General features: G+C 35.6%; 1 protein-coding gene across 1 annotated transcript in view; it reads right to left on the bottom strand.

Moving 5' to 3' along the window:
• Positions 1-13,568, bottom strand: part of LOC145692032 (uncharacterized) — a 163,479-nt gene that overhangs the window by 121,506 nt on the left and 28,405 nt on the right. The window lies entirely within an intron of this gene.

Here is a 13,568-nt window from a genome sequence, read left to right on the forward strand (position 1 = left end):
CCTAGCGCCAAAATTAGGGGATGAGTTTACCTGTCGCTCCTGCTCCAAAACACTGGAGATGATGCTAGATTCTCGCTTTGCTAGGGAAGTTCCCTCTACCAATAGGTATAACTAGGAAATGGGCTTTGGTCCATGGCACTAATAACTGTACCTCGTTACCTTTTGTTAAGAAAGTTCCTCCTATCTTCCATTCTGGCTACATGACCTCCCCACCTGAGCCTCCCACACTTGATGACCCTAACAATATTTGGATGACCGCGGTGTCTCAGTGGTAGAGCGTTCGCCTCTGGTGCATTTCGTTTCCTCCCACTTTATTCATTCCACCATTTCATTCACTTCTCATCATCACAGTCTGCTTTAGACCACCTGGCATATGTGTGGGACGTAAAGCTCGAAGATTTCATTTCATTTTTAATTTCCTAACAATATTTGGTAAAGGGTATGAATTATGCAGTTCCTCGTTATGAAGTTTCCGCCATTTCCCATTTCCGTTCCTCTTATGTCCAAATATTAGCCTCAGGATTTTATTTCCAACTACTTTGTCTACGTTCTTCCCTCAGAGTAACCGACAATGTTTCGCAACCATATACCACAACAGGTATGATTATCGTTTTATATATTTTAAGCTTCAAATTCCTCGACACAATTCGCGACGACAAAAAATTTTGAATCGAATGATAACTCGAATTTCCTGCTTTCAGTCGATACTTAATTTCTTCGTGGATACGGTTTTAATATGTTAATGTTGATCCTAGGTATTGAAAGTATCTATTTTGTTATTTTACCTTTTGAGGAGCCGCGGTGGCTCAGTGGTAGAGCGTTCACCTCTGGTGCTTGGGGTCCCGGGGTCGATCCCAGCCCCCGCCAAGTGTACTTTGTGGTGGACAAACACCGTGTGCGTGGGTTTTCTCGGGTTCTCCCTTTTTCTCCCACTTTCTTCATTCCAACATTTCATTCATTATTCATCATCACCGTCTCCTTTAGTCTAACCAGCATAATCGTGGGACGTAAAACTCAAAGATTTCATTTCATTTCATGTTTTACCTTTTGATGCATTCATAATTTGAAGTATACGATTCCGGCGAATTTCCATGTATTTAGTTTTCTCTGCGTTTACTTGTAAATCCATGTTCCTGCAAGCGTTTAATAAGGACACACGGTGACTCAGTGGTCGAGTGCTTATCTTGGTGTGTACGGTTCCTAGTTTGATCCCTAATCATTTGAAAATGAAATGAAATGAAATCTTTGAGTTTTACGCCCCACGGTTATGCCGGCTAGGCTAAAGGAGACGGTGATAATGAGTAATGAATGAAATAGTGGAATGAAAAAAAAGGGAGGAAACTGGAGAACCCCAAAAAAGCCCACGCACACGGTGTTTGTCCACCACAAAGTTCACTTGGCGGGGGCTGGGATCGAATCCAGGACCCCAAGCACCAGAGGTGAACGCTCTACCACTGAGCCACCGCGGCCCCAAGTAAGTTTGTACTGGACAACGTCGTGTTTATGTGTTTTCTCGACATATTCCCATTTCCTCCCACACTCTCATTCCACTAATTTTCCCTTCATCATTCATCTACGTTAATCATCCGTTTCCCTTAGCCTAAAGGAAATAATCGTGGGAAGTTAAACTGAAAGATCTCACTTAATTTCAATTTAATCAATTATATTACATGTTCATAGGCTTAACTTTATAGTTAAACTGAAAGATCTCACTTAATTTCAATTTAATCAATTATATTACATGTTCATAGGCTTAACTTTATAGTTAAACTGAAAGATCTCACCTAATTTCAATTTAATCAATTATATTACATGTTCATAGCCTTAACTTTAAATTTTAACCCATTAAATTTTTCACGAACTTTTCCAACTATGCTGTTCCGAATCAACCAGAAACCAATCGTATACCCAAAAGTACTAGCGGAACTATACTTTATGCTTGACCCATCATTGCTAGATGAGGAAAAATAAACACCTTGCCAGTATGATCCAATAATATCGATAGGAAACGGAAATGACCTACCGTTTCCATCTGTTTCATGATGATCTAGCGCTTAGATCAAAGCAATGGCGTAGGGAAGGGTGGCCCAGAGAGCCCCCCCTTCCAAAGAGGTCCGACAATGTACTTTGGTACTTTGATGTTTGTAATTTTTTTATATATATTTTTATGTTTATATATTTTTTTGTTCGTAATTTTTCTATATGTATACCTATAACAGCACTTGTCCCCCCCCCCAAACACTCATCCTGGCTACGCTACTAGATCAAAGCTAAAGTTAATACAATGACCACATAGAAAGAAAAGTAGGAAATTTTTAATTCATTCCATCCACTTGTTTTCGAGAGAATTTCACACAAGAATGTGAAAACATTCAACGGTCAGGGTCATTAGACGCGTCCACAAAGTAGTTGTGTGAACATTTGTTTGTGTGCGAAGTGTATATTGACTTATTATGCAATAAACACAAAAGCAAACAACGAGGTAAGGTAAATGACCACGAGGAACATGGCTTAACAAGTGTTCTTTAAAAAGACAAAGCAAACTTTCCTACGAGATTCCAAAGTTACGACCATAGAGCCAGTGCAAGTAAACATTGCATCAGTGATGCCAGCACATATGCATAAGTATACAAACTAGCGCTGCAGAGGTATTTTCATTCTTACATTAGAACGTAAATCCTTAGCTTGAGTTTTCCTGTTTTTGTATTCTTATGCAACACCACGATTATGAAGGACAGAACTTAGTATTTCTAGGTCTGCCTGGATCTTTAGGTCTGTTTGGATCTTCAGATCTGTCTGGATCTCTAGGTTTATCTGGATTTCTAGGTCGGTCTGGATCTTCAGATATGTCTGGATCTCTAGGTCTATCTGGATCTCCATGTCTCACTGGATCTCTAGGTCTATCTGGATCTTCAGATCTGTCTTGATCTCTAGGTCTGTCTGGATCTCCATGTCTTACTGGAACTCTAGGTCTGTCTGGATCTTCAGATCTGTCTTGATCTCTAGGTCTTTATAGCGTGTCTGGATCTTTAGGTCTGCATCTTTAGTATTTGTAGCATGGACTTGGAACCACTACCAGGGTTTAAACCAACATGCAAGATCATCATCAGCATAGGTATTCTGCCATTATTGGTAGGTCACTTGCTGCAGCTGAGAAGCTTCCATGTTCCACGGTTTTTCGCTAACCTCTTCGCCTTCATGTACGATTTATCTGTTTTGATATCGTCCATTAATTGTAATCTCCTTCGTCCTGTCCCTCATTTTCCTGCCACCATACCCTATATGACGTCCTTCATGATACAGTTCATTCTTAGCCAATTTTTCTTCCTCTTCTTAATAATATCTAAAATTGTTATTTTCTCCCCCCATCATTTCTAACGCGTTCTCATTCGTTTTCTGCTTGACCCAGCTAATTCTCTCCATTCTTCTCCACACTCACATTTTGAAAGTTTTTAGTCGTTTTTAATCATTTTTGCATAATGTTCATGTTTCTGCTCCGTACAGTACAATACTCCACTGTTGTGAATACAGTGTGAGCTTCTATTTAAAAAAAAATGAAGGACGTGTTTTTTTTTCTCGACATGGAAACTTACTACTGGAAGTTGCAATACGGATGTGGTTCAATTTTCATGGTCAGTGGACACCAGAACAAGATTTATTGCACGCTGTTAAACATTCATTATTAATCTATACAGCTATAAAAGAATTTGATTTTTACTCTCTGAGAGAATACGTTATGAACTTTGTGTTAAAAGAGTTCAATGTACAGCAGAATGCAAGGTTCCGTAAGCTGAGTGCTGGCCTTGTATGTACTCAATGGGAGGAAGAAAAAAAAACATCCTTGTTAGTTTTGCGATTTTTTCAAGGTCAAGTTCACTTCCTATCTAACTAACTTCTTCCCAGAGATCGAACGTTTATGACGCTACTCTTAAAATAGCTTAATTAGCAATAGTCTGTGTAGTAATTCAATATTTTCAGGCTACAAATTAGAGTGGGTAACATAACAACACTTTAATTACACCATTTTTCAAACAACTTCCAAGACAACTTTTGTAATCAACTACCAATCTCTTACGCAAACATGGCTTTATTGGAATTTTTCTATCATTTTTTTTTTCAATTATTTCTAGTAACATGATGTTACTGAAATTTTTGCAATAAATTTTATAGTTACTTCTAGTGACACGATATTGTTTACATTTTTGCAACTAATTTTTCATTCACTTCTATTGGCACAATATTATCGAAATTATGAAATCAATTTTTCATTCACTCTATGTGGGTATGGAGAAGAATGGATATAATTAACTGGATCGATTTAAAACGAATGAGAGGGTGTTAGAAATGGTGGGTAAGAAAAGGACAATTTTAGATAATGTTAAGAAGAGGAAAAGAAATTGGTTGGGACATTGGCTAAGGAAGAATTGTATCATGAAGGACATGCTAGAGGGTATGGTGGCAGGAAAGAGAAGAAGGGGGCGAAGGAGACTACAATTAATGGAAGAATCAAAACAGAGAAATCGTACGTAAAAAACGTAAAGGCTAGCGGAAGTCCGTGGAACATAGAAGCTTCTCAGTTACGGCAACTAACCTGCCAATAATGCCAGAACACCTATGATGATAATGATGATGCCCTAGTGACATGATTCTATTTTAATTTTGCAATCATATTTCGGGTCATTTCTACCAACATGACTTGATTTAAATTTATCAATATTTATTTAACATTGTTAGCACTCTTTTCTCCCATCAACATGCTTTATTAAATTATCCGATCTTCGATTTAAAATTTCACTACCTATATATAAATGTAGTCTTTTTATTTTACCTCTAATATTAGAATCTTCAATAATCTCTTTTGAAATATTTTAAAGTTATTTATTTACATCATGCATTTTTTTTTAAAAAAAAGAGGTATTTCAAGAACCCTAAAACTGGATTCTTGTTTTTCGCTTCGCCGTAAATTCTTGAAATATGGGGGACGGCCAAAAACTAAGGTTAATATTTCAATATTTTGGGGGTTTCGTCTGTTACAAAGGAATGAGAAGTGTACGATAATTTTACTACATGGAGTTGGCAACTCTGCAGATTTTCAGCCAATCATCACCTACGGCGCTAGTTGTAGGTAAACACAAATGGCGACACGTTTGGAAAACTGGTCGCGCGAAAAAATCCGTTCAGTTATTCGATTTATGTGGGCAAAACGTTTAACTGCGGTTGAAATTTACCGGCAGCTGGTAGAGGTTTACGAAGAGACTATAATGTCTCGTCAGCATGTGCAGAATAGTGTCGGAAGTTTGTGGCTTGCAGAGAAAACAATGTGTGTCCGCATACAGTCCAGAAGAACACCACGCTGTTGAAGCAGTTTCGCTGGGACATCATCGACCACTCTCCCTATAGCCTGGACTTCGCTCCAAGCGACTTTCACCTGTTTCTGCACTTGAAAGAGCACCTAGGAGGTCGTCACTTTACTTCAGACGAGGAGGTGAAACACTTTTCGACAACGTGGCTGAACATGGAAGGACAGGATTTTTACCAGAAGGGAATCTTCAAACCCATCCCACGATGCGACAAGTGTCTCAAACCGATATGGAGACTACGTCAAAAAATAACCTAATGTATGTACTGTTTGATGGATGTATTGGTTGTATGAAATAATATATATACACATTTCACTGCAGGATTTGTAACCTTACTTTCTGATCACTTCTTGTATTAAGGCTGTAGACCCTTTGCTTTCTATCGTTGATTTATAGCCCATTATTTCTATGGGGAAGTGGAGATGTATAAAATCTGTCTTTTTTTCTCTTTTTTGGAATGGAGTTTGTTTTTTCGTAAATAATAGAGGGACTTTCGCTTCTACTTTTTTTTTTTTTGTTTTGTTTTGTTTCAGAAAGCTACTCGTACCTTGAGTCTCGTTCTTCGAATCGCATTTCTCACATAGAAAATAATAGAGGTTTCATTAATTCCTTTCAGAGCGTTACTCGTAGCTTGAATAAAGTATTTTGAATTCAACTTTTCCCATAGAAAATAATGGAGATCCCATTAATTCGTTTCAGAAAGTTACTCGTATCTTGAGCTTTGTATTTCGAAGGGCATTTCCACATAGAAAATAATAGAGATCCCATTAATTCTTTCCAGAAAGTACTCGTATCTTGAGACTCGTATGTCGAATCGCATTTTCCCATAGAAAATAATGGAGATCCCTTTAATTCGTTTCAGAAAGTTACTCGTATCTTGAGCTTTGTATTTCGAAGGGCATTTCCACATAGAAAATAATAAGAGATCCCATTAATTCTTTCCAGAAAGTTACTCGTATCTTGAGCTTTGTATTTCGAAGGGCATTTCCACATAGAAAATAATAGAGATCCCATTAATTCTTTCCAGAAAGTACTCGTATCTTGAGCTTTGTATTTCGAAGGGCATTTCCACATAGAAAATAATAGAGATCCCATTAATTCTTTCCAGAAAGTACTCGTATCTTGAGCTTTGTATTTCGAAGGGCATTTCCACATAGAAAATAATAGAGATCCCATTAATTCTTTCCAGAAAGTACTCGTATCTTGAGACTCGTATGTCGAATCGCATTTTCCCATAGAAAATAATGAAGATCCCTTTAATTCGTTTCAGAAAGTTACTCGTATCTTGAGCTTTGTATTTCGAAGGGCATTTCCACATAGAAAATAATAGAGATCCCATTAATTCTTTCCAGAAAGTACTCGTATCTTGAGCTTTGTATTTCGAAGGGCATTTCCACATAGAAAATAATAGAGATCCCATTAATTCTTTCCAGAAAGTACTCGTATCTTGAGACTCGTATGTCGAATCGCATTTTCCCATAGAAAATAATGAAGATCCCTTTAATTCGTTTCAGAAAGTTACTCGTATCTTGAACTTTGTATTTCGAAGGGCATTTCCACATAGAAAATAATAAGAGATCCCATTAATTCTTTCCAGAAAGTTACTCGTATCTTGAGCTTTGTATTTCGAAGGGCATTTCCACATAGAAAATAATAGAGATCCCATTAATTCTTTCCAGAAAGTACTCGTATCTTGAGCTTTGTATTTCGAAGGGCATTTCCACATAGAAAATAATAGAGATCCCATTAATTCTTTCCAGAAAGTACTCGTATCTTGAGCTTTGTATTTCGAAGGGCATTTCCACATAGAAAATAATAGAGATCCCATTAATTCTTTCCAGAAAGTACTCGTATCTTGAGCTTTGTATTTCGAAGGGCATTTCCACATAGAAAATAATAGAGATCCCATTAATTCTTTCCAGAAAGTACTCGTATCTTGAGACTCGTATGTCGAATCGCATTTTCCCATAGAAAATAATGAAGATCCCTTTAATTCGTTTCAGAAAGTTACTCGTATCTTGAGCTTTGTATTTCGAAGGGCATTTCCACATAGAAAATAATAGAGATCCCATTAATTCTTTCCAGAAAGTACTCGTATCTTGAGCTTTGTATTTCGAAGGGCATTTCCACATAGAAAATAATAGAGATCCCATTAATTCTTTCCAGAAAGTACTCGTATCTTGAGACTCGTATGTCGAATCGCATTTTCCCATAGAAAATAATGAAGATCCCTTTAATTCGTTTCAGAAAGTTACTCGTATCTTGAACTTTGTATTTCGAAGGGCATTTCCACATAGAAAATAATAAGAGATCCCATTAATTCTTTCCAGAAAGTTACTCGTATCTTGAGCTTTGTATTTCGAAGGGCATTTCCACATAGAAAATAATAGAGATCCCATTAATTCTTTCCAGAAAGTACTCGTATCTTGAGACTCGTATGTCGAATCACATTTTCCCATAGAAAATAATGGAGATCCCTTTAATTCGTTTCAGAAAGTTACTCGTATCTTGAGCTTTGTATTTCGAAGGGCATTTCCACATAGAAAATAATATAGATCCCATTAATTCTTTCCAGAAAGTACTCGTATCTTGAGACTCGTATGTCGAATCGCATTTTCCCATAGAAAATAATGGAGATCCTTTAATTCGTTTCAGAAAGTTACTCGTATCTTGAGCTTTGTATTTCGAAGGGCATTTCCACATAGAAAATAATATAGATCCCATTAATTCTTTCCAGAAAGTTACTCGTATCTTGAGACTAAAACTGGAAAAAAGGGGCCGTTGTCATAGAAACCACCGTTGTCATAACAACGAATCCTGTCACCGCTCGTCAATCTAAAACTGATTGAAAAAAAAAAATCTGCAACAAAAGTGATGCACAGAATAAGTCGTGAGTGGGAACCCTTCACCCCTGGTAGGGATGTTCATGAAGCTATCAGCTTATGCCTAATTATATTGGAATATAATTTCCATTTCTTAATTTCGAAACATACTAGGTTCGATCGAAACGAAAAAACTTTTTATCGGACTTCTAAAGAAAATAAAATAAAATAAGTAAATACATGACCGTGTTTATTACATATAGAGTTCCCAGTCACGACCCCCCTTTCAGTTTTATTAAAAATAGAAGAAGAAGATGAAGAAAGGAAGAGGAAGATAGAAGAGGAAAAAGGTAAAGTAAGAAGGTGATAAAGAGGAAACTGTTACTGGATATTTTGAGGAATATGGTAAAGGAAAGTGAATAATTATCTAATGGTGATCATTTCCAATAGCTATTGGGTAAATGTCTGGTATCAGGGTGATCAAAGGTAGACACATGTTAACCCATACATCCCCGATCTAGATCCATTTGACCCCAACTACCGAATTATCCCAATCTAGCTCGGAGATAGATGAGAAAGTTTAGTTTTACCGTTTATTTAATATTTCCAGAAGTTTTAGACTAATATTCAATATTTGAAAAATGAACGACGCAGTTGATGGCATGTTAGAAACGACCACAGAAAGAAAAAAAAAAATCAGAGTATCACATATGTGTCGAAGATTTTGACTTTCACAGTTCTCTCATGATGATCATTCGTTCAGGCTACTTCAGTCCTTTTTACTTCCTTCATAGAGCCAACTTAAGTTAGTATTAACATTCAATGAGTTCAATTGATAACTACCAATAATTATAATAAATTACACATGTATGACAAGATAATTGGTGCACTTAATACTAAACCTACATTTCACTCACACACACATTCATACAGGACAATGTATACTTCGGGTTGTATTTGGTTGAATTAAACTAACCTAACTACATTGCTATAGACATTTATTACATTTCAATAGAAGAAGATTTAGTTTAACATAACAAAAATTTAATACATGAAAAGAATGTTTCATAAACATGCACAAAAATTCGCTACTTGCAACAAGATCAAATAACACATTTCCCTTTTTATATATATATTAAAAGTTGAATTACATGAAAAAGAATTAAACCAAAGACGAAACAAGAAAAAAGAAGAAAAAAAAAACTTCAAGGGTCAAGATATATTTAAAATTCAGTGCAATGAATACATATCGTTGCAGGCAGAAGAGAAAAAATAATTGGTTAATCATTCAAAAAAAAAAACTTTAGTAATATTTTATTGAGTCTTTGTCTCAATAGGAGACATATCGACAGTTTTATGAGTCTTTGTTTTTACGTCGATAATAGCTCCTTTTTTTTTTTTTTTTAAACTCTCTTTACGCACTGTGGTTTGTGTCCATGAGAGTATTCAATTGGTTTTGTTTTAACTATAGACAACTAATTGCTTTATATCACATATATGTATATCTATATTTCTCATTTCGTCACTCGACGCACTTTATCTAAAATTTCAAAGTTTGTCAATATTAAGGAAAACTTATCAAATCCAGTCACAGATATTGGGAACATATTTCCATATTCCGGTATTCACATTAACTTATTAAACAGATTTCAGTTCGTTGAATTTAAGATCACTAATTTTTTTCCTAGTATAGCTCTTGTAGTCAAAGATTCTAAATATTGAATAGTTTGGTTTCCGATCGTAGGGGAAGGATTTGTTTCATATTTACTGATGGAAAAAATCGTTGGAGGGGCGCACTGTTTCGTAGGTTGCTAATTTCACTCGCAAAGTAAATTTGGGTAAGGATTAGGGTTATTCTTATTTATCTTACGACCCGCTACTTGTTTTATTCACATGCAGTAGTTAACATTATATTCCACTTTAATAGTTACAAAAATTAATAACAACTCAACAAAAAGTAATTTATGACAATTTACGCGGGAATACTATATATCACAAATAGTTAGTTAATACCGGGTGTCAAAAATCTATGGCAACCTAACAAGACCAGGGTAAATATCGAGCCCATTACATACATACTCGCATATATATATATATATATATGTATTCATATTAATCAATACAATAAATTTCACTTTAATATCTATCTTAATATTTCATCGACGTTTAAATTCTACATCACCGTTCATATTCGACAAGTATTCATATTTTATAAATATTTATATTTATTTGGCTCAAAGACAAAACAAAAACCCTGACTATCAACATTCACCTTTTTCCTTCATAAGGTTGCAACATTGTATTTCATATGAATAAACCCGATAATCAATAATCATTTTCAGTTTACTAAAGATCCGCGTAGATATACAAAAAAAAAAAATAGCTGGTGTTATTTAATGAGTTGACATAATAGGTGGAAAATGCAACAAATAGAGCAGGCACGTAACTTTTAACACTATGTAAGTACATATATAGATGTATATACAGAAAAAAAATCAATGTTATTCGAAACTAGTGGGCCCAGACTACTAATACATACACACTATATGACCAATCAATAGAAATAAAAACCAGAAATCAGTAATCAATTGATATAAGTTGTATGATCAATGAATAACGAAGGTTTCTAGGAATCTGAAAGCATAGTGTACCTTCCCGTCAATTTCTCCCGTGGTGGATTGAATATCGCGAAAATGGTCCTGAGTTGTGCTGCAATACCTCCACGAATTGCATCCCTCGATGTCTCAGTTAGTACATACGATCGAAATAAGTGAAATGAATATTGTATGTTTTCATGAGTTTCAGAAACCGGGGGGGGGGGCAAGGTTGAAATTTAAAAAAAAAAAAATCTCGAAGTAATGAAGACAGAGAGAGATAGAGAAGAAGGAAGACGAAGAAATAGTGGCGCCAAAGACTTAAGTGGGAAATAACTAACGCTACAAAGACAGAAATCGAATTTCGCTCTCAACAAAATCCATAGCCAAAATATTCTTAACATGCCAAAAGGGTGGTCTACTCAAATACGTAGACTCAAGGAACGCCCTGCTGCCAAGGATGCAAGTTCTGTGTCCATCAGATCCCAATCCCACAAGAGTTTGGTTGTAAGATTGAAATCCGATCCCCGTATCCGGCCCAAACCAGCAGGTTCCCGGAAATCGTCCGGAAGGTTGGAGTAGGCGTTAATTTAGGATTTCAAAGGGAAAAAAAAAATCATCCGACCACTTGGAAACTAGAAGATTCCAGAATAGTAATGAAATTAGAGTAATAGCTAAGATATCCCTAATTAGTGATTTGCCAAAATTAAAAAAATTAAATAAACTGAATTTTGGATCGGTGATTTCAATAACCCAAACATCACCGATGGCTACCCCGCGCAGACACGCCACAGTCTGGGATGTCGTTAATTTCCCTCATCTAATTAAACTAAGAAAAGAAACGAAAATACTTAAGGGGACTAGGGGTCGACATCCGGGTACGCTAAAATAAATTTCAATTTAGTAGCAGTTAATTTAATCGGATAGTCCGAACTGAGTTATATGAACACTGCACAATAAATAAATAAGGTAAGCAACAAAAAAAAAAAAATCTCGGAGAGGCTATGAATGCTAAAGGTACAAATGACCGAAACCTGTACTTTTCGATGATCACAGGATATAGCAGTTGGTTTTCTTAATTATCATTTCTGTCATCCTTTAGAAGTGATTCCCACATGATACTACTCTATCTATTGAAAGGCTTAAGATCTGGGGCTGTTGTTAGGAGGTACATAAATGCAAAGTAACACACAATTCCCAACTATAATTTACTATCCAAGTAGCAAACTCGGTTGGATGAATGCACTGGTGTGGAAGTCAAAACGTGAGAGATTTTTTTTTTCTCTTTCTTTCTTCGTAAACATATTCGTATTTTCACTATATAAAATTCACTAGGCCTATCCATTTAAATATAGGGGTCATCATTTCATTCATATTATATATCATATTATTAACATATCATTACATTCATTCATTATCTACTAATTTCCACACGAAGTAATATTTTATAAACACCCTATTTCGTACATTTTACACGCAGGCCATACACATATTTACATTACGCAGTAATAAATATATATATATATAACTATCACAATCTATCACGCTCAAACCACCACACGATCACATTCATCGAACCACGTACTCTTTATTTCGAAGCACCCAAATTGTATTTACCTTGCAGGTTTAAAAAAAAAAATCATACATGGATTTACGGAAAGTTAAATTGTCAACGATTAATCTATTTCTGATTTGTTGATAAAACTGAAGCAACAATGGAATTTTCTACAGCCACGGGAAAAGAGAATTTAATCCTACATTTTTAAACGAACAGTAACAGCATATGGACTTTACTTCTATTAAGAAAATAGGTGTTCTTTATTTCAGCGGATTATTCATTAACTACTGGACCTAGCAAGCTGAAATTTTCAGTACAGTACGATCTCATGCTATTTTATACGAAGGTATACTCATCCGAACCGAAAACCATGTCCACGGGAAGTAATTTGAGAATAACTGTCCAAAATCAAACAATCTAAATCACTAAGTCATGCGATGTCGTACTGTCAACAAACAATTGACTACCGAAAACTGACGCTATAGCGCTGTAGTGGAGGCATAATTTACCGTGTACTGAAATGTATACTTGTACTCATTAATCAGAAATTTAATATTTACTCTGGTTTATTTATGTTAGAAAAATGGTACTAAACTAAAGCATATTTATACACTGTCCAAATCGAAAATTCACACACTCACACAAACCTACTAACTACATACACCACTGTTAGTACTATACATAAAGACAACTAACTAAACTAAACATGCACCATTTAGTTACATGCATGTTGACGAAAATAACCTAACACATTAGATTTAAAATACATTACTCCCTCGTCGATATATACAGTCGGCTCTATTTAATTTAAAGGGGGTCAAAAATGAGAAAAGTAACACTAGGTCCAATTGACCTGACCAATTGTTTACATAATGATTGCCAAAAATTGATGCCCGGGGGGCACCTTAACGAGGTTTATGGAGGGACCCTTCCCCTGAGAGGGGAAAAGGCCCTAAAACAAACAATAACTAACCCATTCCCCCGCTAGAACTGGTTCAATTTGGAAAAGGGGATAGGAGCCCTTTTAAGCTAACTTAAGCTGCCATTATGATTATTTACAGTACTATCAAACCTACTACATACATGCAATTACGAAATAAATAATGATAAATCACATTTACTGTATACACGACCAACATGCACTAATCAGGTCGTAATGTCCCTAATCCCTAATTGAATTTGGAATAACAAAAAAAAAATAAAGTCACTCTTTCACTTCTGCTATTATAGCTGG

Source organism: Thermobia domestica, chromosome 8 (assembly GCF_964235325.1).
Source record: "Thermobia domestica chromosome 8, izTheDome1.hap1.1, whole genome shotgun sequence".
NCBI lineage: Eukaryota > Metazoa > Arthropoda > Insecta > Zygentoma > Lepismatidae > Thermobia > Thermobia domestica.